Source organism: Anolis carolinensis, chromosome 6 (assembly GCF_035594765.1).
Source record: "Anolis carolinensis isolate JA03-04 chromosome 6, rAnoCar3.1.pri, whole genome shotgun sequence".
NCBI classification, from domain to species: Eukaryota; Metazoa; Chordata; class Lepidosauria; order Squamata; family Dactyloidae; genus Anolis; species Anolis carolinensis.
This window is the reverse complement of record NC_085846.1, coordinates 21160241-21168718: the sequence shown is the minus strand read 5'-3', so window position 1 is coordinate 21168718 and position 8478 is coordinate 21160241. Positions and strand designations below refer to the sequence as shown.

Genomic DNA, 8478 nt, shown 5'->3' with positions numbered 1-8478 from the left:
AGGTGTGTAATTCTTGTTGTTGCCAAAATGCATTTGTATAAAGCATTATGGGACCAGGAATGAGACATTGTGAGCAAAAGTGTTAGTAAGCTTTGATGACAGTGTGGACTTGAAAGCATAGTTCTACACAATGGTTTTTTTTCCTACACAGGATGAATCAGAACACAAATGAAGAGGCACACTAGAATGGAAAAATTATTTATTTATTTAATCCTGCTTTTCTCCCATGGGTGAACATGACTAAAACAGCAAGATAACATAGCATAAAAAATCATTAAAAATCATAAACCACAGGAAACATGTAACACACAATACATGTAAAATTAAATAGATTAAATAAATTTCAATGAACATCATTTAAAAATTTCCTAAGCCTCAGGCCACTGAGATTCTTCATAAAACAATCTATGTAGATGTTTTGCATAAGAGTGCGCAAGAAGTCTTTGTACAGCAGTCCAAAGCAGCATATGTTTTCAAGCCCAATAAAATCTTTCCACATTCTAATAGCAAAAGTTTGACTGGGATGCGTATTATGGGTAAATCTAGCCAAAGTCCCTGTCCTAGAGGGCTTTAAGTGGGTAAAAAAAATCACATTCAAAATTTCTCTTTAAAAAACATGTTGGCTATATATAATCCTTCTTCTACTATCAAAGTCTTTTCTTGTCAACTGCATACCGCAGCAAACATTAAGGCATACATTGCCAACAGCTCATTGGTCTTCTGTTCAATTGAGCATAGGTGGTAGACTGGAATGTTTTCATTCCAGATGGTTGTTGTCCCCCCAGAATGTGTTCCAGTGCTGACTGATCACACTGCATCTTCCAAAAGAGAGACTCAATTTCTGGAGAGGAGGCAAAAAAAAAAAGCAAAATGAATATATTATGGCCCATCAAGCTGTGTGTGCTTTATCTAAGCATTGATGTCTTGCTCCCTTTTTTGATCTTTGGGGCTGTATCTCTCTTCACTCCAGTGGATAGAAGCCCTTGGCAAACACAGGTTTGGTGAATGTATCTAATCATCTTTGAAAGCCGTCTTCAGCTGGCCCCAGCAACACTTGGCCCATCTTGTGACAGGGATTTTGCAAGACTTTGCCGGAGGCAGGTGAAATTCAGTGGGTTGGTTTTCCTAGAGAACTGAAAGCAGTTTGAAAGAAGAGTATACTGAGGGTCAAAAAACCTCAAAACCACTTGGCCCTTTAAATGCTACCATGTGCCTCCAGCCTTAATAACATGTTCCCCCTTTGTCTCCTGTCAATCAATATCTGTATCTCCAGTCTGTCACTGTCTGGAGATAGAAAAGAGAAAAATGTGTGTGTGTGTGTATTGTTTCCTTAGAAGTTAATGTTTAGTTGTTTGCCACACAACCCTCGAAATAAAGAGACCACACAACAGTTATGGGTTGAATTATGGGCAACTTTTATTAAATGTTACCTAATTAAACTTTGTAAACTGTAGATAGTTCTAAAGGGTGTCATGAACTTGGTGTGGATAATGCCAAGATAGTGGCCCTGCTCAGCCTACCTCTTGGCTAATTTGGGCAAAACACCTGGGTCCCCTGCTGAACTAACCTGAGTGACTACTATTAAGGAAAATGTGATGGAGAATTCTGCCCCAAGGATTTATTGAGGCCAGCCCTTCCTCGTTCCTAGGCCATTTCCATTTGCCCTCACCTCAGTTATTCAAACCACAGGTGTGGATTTGCGTTTCTGGCCTACACCCAAATGGGGGTGCTTTGGGTGTACGCCAAAATGTAAAACCCCCTGCTGTTTTCTGCCACACATTAGGAGCATGTGTCTTCTTTGCCCCTATCCCCCATAAAGTCCTCCAAAATAGCGCTAATGTCCACCTGCAAATCTAGTAGGAACTGGTTGGTGCCTAACTCTGAGAGATGGATGCCATCAGCTTGGTAGAATTCCTGTTTGTTGTGAGTGATGTCAGTGTGGTGTATGAATGAGCCCATACATTCAGCCAAAGCGTTGCGTATGGCTCTATTGACTCTTTTTTGGTTCCACCAATCTTTTTGATGTTGCTGCCACCAGGCCACTTGAAGCATGGTATTATTGCAGACCATGCAATGTGAGTATGAGGTCATGCCTCCCAAATATTCTGAAAATCAGCCCATGCCTGTAAAAACAATGCTCTGTTTCCTCCCGATATTTTGGATAACCAGAACATCAGGAGGAAGACCACTCACCATTTGAGTAACAGCAGGATTAAACCATCCCAACGCAAGCCTCTTCTGTTCCTCCATTTCATGGTGGCCATGGTGGCGAGGCCCAGATGTTGGCCATAGGAACTCCTCCGGGCCTGTCGCTCCAAATGCACGTAGCTATGGCCGCAGATCAGGACCAGACATCTATGCACCAACAAAACTGCATCTGAAAAGACAGAAACTATAACTAAAACAAAACAGGGCAAACATATAATAAACGATAGGGATTTGATTTCCACCTCCCTCCTTTTTATCATGTCAGTCTCATATCCTATAACTGCAGCAGTTGAGATGGCTCCAATTTTAAATGAATGTGTTCCAAATTTATGGTTTGTTATGCCCATGAACACATTCATTTAAGACTGGAGCCATCTCAACTGCTGCAGAGGTATGAAAGGAAAAAGCTTTTAAGAGTGAAGCCTTACTTGCGAGGCAGGCAAGCCATGGACTGGAGGAAAAGGGGGCTGCCCCTTTCTCCTTTTCCAATGTGCTCATGTGAGCCAAAAGCGAATTGATTGTCTCTGCCATCTTGTCATCTTCTCTACTTCTGAAGAAATATGGGGGGGGGGGGGCTCCAACATTCTTTATGGGTGCCATTCTGTGAAACAAAAACAATCCCTCATTAATTAATTCTCATATAGCTAATAGGACATGTCAAGTTGTCAACCATATCCCATTGTGTGAGTTGGTAACAGCTGGCTTTGTAATATAATCTGCATTTTAAATATTTCAGGCTATGAAGTCGCTAAGTAGTTGATTAGTGGATTTACAGCTTGGTGAACTGCAGCTTGGACACTCTTGATGCTGAAAAGTAAAAAGTAACAGTAAATCCTGTTAACATAAAAGAATAGACTACCATACCGTTGGAAGGCAAATCGCCATTTATAGGCCAGCATACAGTTCTTTGGCCTGCCAATAGTCCTTCCATGTTGAGGTGAAATTCTTCATCAAGATGGCTGCTATTTCAGGTCCAACAAAATGTCCGCCCCCACCAGTCAGCCATGAGGTCAGACAAAATGGCTGCTGTCCTTAACATGGAGATCAGTGCATAACCAATCAACACACAGGTGATTCCTCCCCTGCGGCCGTTCCACCCAGTGAAGCCCTTCTGAGACCACATGACTCTGACAGCTTGGCCTACAGGTTCATTGGAATCTGTGTTAGATTTAAAACAGATCCATTCAAACACAGAGCATCTTTTCCTGTTTCCTATTCTAACAAAAGAGAGTTCCATATAGCTTCACCATTTGAAATTAGGATCACAGCAGAAGCTCCATATTGGAGCTCCAAAATTATGAGGTTCCCAAAACAGGATTCTTTCTAGATGCAGATTCTAGGAATTTAAACCTCCCTGAGCAATATCCTCGTTCCCTCTCTAGAAAGTTACCAAGCATGTCGACATCTCTTGTGTCGGCTAAGACCGAGTCAATGGCTGACCTGAAGGATGGGCTAATTACTGGCCCACAGACTGGCATGAAAAGTGGCCTGAGGAATGGCATCCTAAGAGAAAAAAAGAGAAGAGGGAAACAGAGAGCTAGAATAATTCTGAGTATGTCGATGTCTCTGGTGTCAGCTGAGGTTGAGCCGATGGCTGACCTGAAGGATGGCTTAATAACTAACCCACACTGGCCTGAAAACTGGCCTGAAAACCAAAGTGAAAAAAAAGAGAAGAGGGAAACAGAGGCGAGATTTCATGAGTCACATTGTGAAAATAACTGCTTCAGACCAGCCAATTTGGTATAGTGAATAGAACATTGGGGCTATAATTAGGAAAGCCAAATTCACGTTGTACTTGGTCATGACATTTCTCAGTGGATGGTGAGTCCAATTGCTGTCTTTTAGCTTACAGTGATTGTGAGCATGAAAGGACAGTGGGAGGGTTGAAGAAGCCTATATACTAAACTCACAACTGTGATGCTGTCAGGTATTTGACAAAAAGATTTAAAACACAAGAAAACAACAATCTAGGACATAATTAAAAAAATCAAAATTACAAGGTTCCCAAGCCAGTATTCTTTCTTAATGTGGAGTCTAGGAATTCAAACCTCCCTGAGCAATATCCTCCTTCCCTCTCTAGAACATTACTGAGCATGTTGGCGTCTCTGGTGTCAGATCGGATGCTTGAGGCTGAGCCGATGGCTGACCTGTAGGATGGCCTGATGACTGGCCCGCAGACTAGCTAAATGTCTGGCCTGCAGACTGGCCAGAGTAGCGACATCTCCCATTTCCTCCTGCTAAGAGGAAAAAAAGAGAAGAGGGAAACAGAGAATGTTAGATTTCATGAGATTTGATTACCATCCCACTGACTGGCCCGCTGGCTGGCTCAATGATCGGCCCACTGGCTGGCATGATGACTGGCCTGAGGAACGGCATGATTCAATTCTTCTTGCTTATAGAAAAAAAAGAGAAGAGGAAACAGAGAAGATGAGATGTGATTAGATTTGATGACTGATCCGCTGGCTGGCCTGATGATCCGGCCTGATGACTGGCCTGCAGGCTGGTCTGAGGAATTGCATGCTTCGTCTCCTCCTGCTAAAAGGAAAAGATGAGAAGAGGGAAACAGAGAAGGTGATATTTCATGAGATTTGATGACCGGCCTGCTGACTAGCCCACAGGTTGGCTTGAAGACTAACCTGATGACTTGCCTGAGGAATGGCATCCTTCTTTTCATCCTGCTGAGAGAAAAAAAGATAAGAGGGAAACAGAGAAGGTGAGATTTCATGAGTCACATTGTGAAAAGAACTGCTTCAAGCAAACCAATTTGGTATAATAAATAGAACATTGGTACTGTAATTGTATTTCGTGGTCAGTTTTAATGTTTTGACATATTGCCACAAAGTAGAGTATTTCAGGTATGCATTGATTTCATCCGCTGGTGTGGAATGGGGAATGATGGGTAAGGTTTGCCTGAAGTCTCCTGCCAGAAGTATTGTGGCATTTCCAAAGGGGCCTTTATTGTCACGCAGGTCTTGAAGTGTACGGTGGAGAGCCTCAAGAGATTTCTTGTGGGCCATAGTACATTCATCCCATATGATTATTTTGGATTTTTAGAGTACTTTTCCCATACCTGATGTTTTTGAGATGTTACAGATTGGTGTTTCAATGTGTTGTATGTTTAAAGGTAGTTTTAGTGCTGAATGTGCTGTTCTTCCTCCTGGTAGCAATGTTGCTGCTATTCCAGATGATGCAAGTGCTAAAGCGATGTTATTTTCCTTTTTTTTTAATATTATGTATTTATTGAGATTTCATATATGATAAGAAGAGATGGAAAAAAATTGGTATACATCGAAAGTGGGAGAACAATATTTTTGTTATAGAAAAGTAGGAAAAGTGAAGAGAGAGAAGAGAAAAAAACAGAGTGATATTGGAAAAAAAAAGAAATTCTATATATATACATATATATATCCACACACTCGTGTGTGTGTGTGTGTGTGTGTGTGTGTGTATATATATATATGCATACACACACACACACACACACATACATATACACAAAATAGAACCATTAAAAAAATTAAAAGTTCTGGACTTCCAAACTGCTCTTGCTATTTCTTAAACCGTCGTAATTAATATTCCATTAAACTACATCCCCTTCGTCCTCTTCTAATCTTGGAAATGTTAAGCTTCAGCAGATAAGATCTAATTTTGCCTGTTTTAGATAGTCTTTGACTAAATCCCAGTTGGTTTCTTTTTTTGGTAGTCCTTGGTTTGGGGATAACCAGTAAGTCAACCTGTCCATATTCATAATCTCCAATACCTTATTTAGCCAATCTTCTTTTTTAGGTATTTCTTTTTGTCTCCACATTCTTGCATAGACTAGCCTTGCCGCTGTGACCAAAAAGTTAAACAAAATTTCTTTATTCTTATCGTTTTCAATATCCAACATTCCCAACAGGAAGAGTTCTGGTTTTCTTTGGATTTTTATTTTTAAAATTGATTGTATAACTTCCCATGAAATGGGCCAAAATGTTGGACACCAGATCGATTTGAAGCACTGGGAAAAAGCCTGGAACCAAAGATTGAAATATACCTACTCATATGACTTAAAAGAGAACTGGTTTAAGATGCAATATCGATGGTATTTGACACCAAATAAAATCTCAAAATGCTATAAGAACGCTTCCAACAAATGTTGGAAATGTGAACAACAAACAGGTACTTTTTTCCACTCTTGGTGGACTTGTAAGAAAGCGAGACAGTTTTGGAAAGCGATGTTATTTTCCAATCGTATTGTTGCCAGAATGAGTCTTATCAGGAAGGTTTTTCCTGTACCTCCTGGTGAATCCAAAAAGAATATGTCTCCATTTTCATTTTCTACAGTAATGATTATCCAATTATACACTGTTGTTTGCTCATCTGTCAGTTTGGGGGTATTAGACTGTACATAGGTGCGTTGCTCTTCTGTGTTGTGAGTTCCTGTTGCATTTCTACTTCAAATGTTGGGGTGATGTGTGATTTGGTGTTGGCATTCCTAATTGTTCAAGTAGTTTGTGTGCTACTTGTAAGCAAGCATCTTCTATCTTTGTTTGTTTTTTTCCTCATCTATTTCAGTGTTTTCTCTGTGTATGAGATGAAAAATATCCTCTGCTATGTATGGTTTATATTTTTCCCAGAGCTGTGTTGGAGAATATGGAGAGCAGGAGGTTAGAATGATGACAAACAGTACTCGAATTTGTTTGGGATGTGATGTCTGGCATGCATCGTTTATGCATTCATCCCAGTGTTGATCGTTCTCCAGCAAATTCAGAGCTTGACAGGCACCACAAAATGTGTTGTAGGTTATTCCTTTGACTGTTTTTTAATTGTTGGAATGATGTTGGTCCTCTCACATTTACTAATAACAAACGAAGGAAGAAGCATTCATCTTGCCTTGGATGTACAGTGTATAACCTTCCTATGGTGTTGTCTTTGAATACACCTGTTTGTCCTTCTACTGGTTCTCCTCTTTTGCGTCAAGCAAAACTTTTCCTGCTGGGATCCCATGTTGGTACTTCAGAATAAAGTAGTGTTCTTGCAAATGGGTCTGTTTGACACAAAGTGAAGAATGATGTTAAAGTTGTTGGTGGTGGATTTTCTGCAACTTGTTGTAATGTTGCCTCAGTAAAATAAACTCGTTGTCCATTTTCTAAGTGTACAGCCAGGTGTACTACAAGTGGACTCCTTTCATGTATTGGAAACATGAGAATGCGCCAAATAGCCTCGTTGCTGCTGATGTATCTTCCTGCCTGATACTGGGAAATCAGAACACTAAATAAAGAACAACACTCAGAAAACAGGGCACACACAGGAAACAATCAGGGCCAGATAACACCTTCCAACAAACTATTCCCATAACCAAAGTCTGGCAAATCCTCTGTTTTCTGAGGGCCACAAACAGTAGAAGCACATAAAATATCGCAAAGAACACCACTCTGAAAACAAGGGAATTCCAGATAGGAAACAATCCAGACCAGCTAACACCTCCCAACAAAAAATTCACTCAGGGAGGAAGCAGCCAGGCTTTAAAGCTGCAAGGCCATTACATGCTAATCATTTTGCCTAATTGCAGCATTCATACTTCCCTCCAACAGACAAAAAAAACCTATCAGAAATAGCTTTAGGAAATAATATCCCCTGATGGCGCAGTGTGTTAAAGCGCTGAGCTGCTGAACTTCTGGACTGAAAGGTCGCAGATTTGAATTGGGGGAGAAGAGAGAGCCCCCACTGTTAGCCCCAGCTTCTGCCAACCCTAAAGTTCAAAAACATGCAAATGAGATTAGATGAATAGGTACTGCTCCGGCAGTAAGGTAACAGCGCTCCATGCAGTCATCCCACATGACCTTGGAGGACTCTACGGACAACGCCGGCTCTTTGGCTTAGAAATAGAGATGAGCACCAACCCGCAGAGTCAGACATGACTGGAGTTAATGTCAGGGAAAAACCTTTACCCTTTATCTTAACTACCACCAATTCCTCAATACTTTATTTCCCATACCACCATACTTCGTCACAGCAACGCGTGGCTAGGCACAGCTAGTCTATATATATAAAAGGGTAAGGAAATTTCAGCCTAGGACAAAACAACAAAACTACACATCCCAGAAACATTAAACTTGGCAGCACAACCCCTCATCCATGCCTCTACGTTCATACAACAAAAAGAAAAGAAAAATAAAGTCCTAATTAGAGGGAGAGGAATAATTGTTTTTATCCAATTGCTGCCAGTTAGAAGGCTAAGCTCCGCCCACTTGGTCTCCTAGCAACCCACGCAGCCCAGGGGACAGGCAG

At 41.0% G+C, this 8478-nt stretch overlaps 1 long non-coding RNA gene across 2 annotated transcripts; it reads right to left on the bottom strand.

Moving 5' to 3' along the window:
- Positions 1–184: 184 nt before the first annotated feature.
- LOC134292532 (uncharacterized) lies at positions 185–5644 on the bottom strand. 2 transcript variants are annotated; one of them, XR_009999778.1, is made up of 4 exons: positions 4507–5644; positions 2637–2809; positions 2194–2377; positions 185–841 (listed from the first exon to the last, which is right to left on the bottom strand). It is a non-coding gene; the product is annotated as an uncharacterized LOC134292532 (long non-coding RNA). The 2 variants fall into 2 exon arrangements; XR_009999777.1 differs by having other exon boundaries at positions 2637–5644.
- Between the last annotated feature and the right edge of the window lie 2834 nt (positions 5645–8478).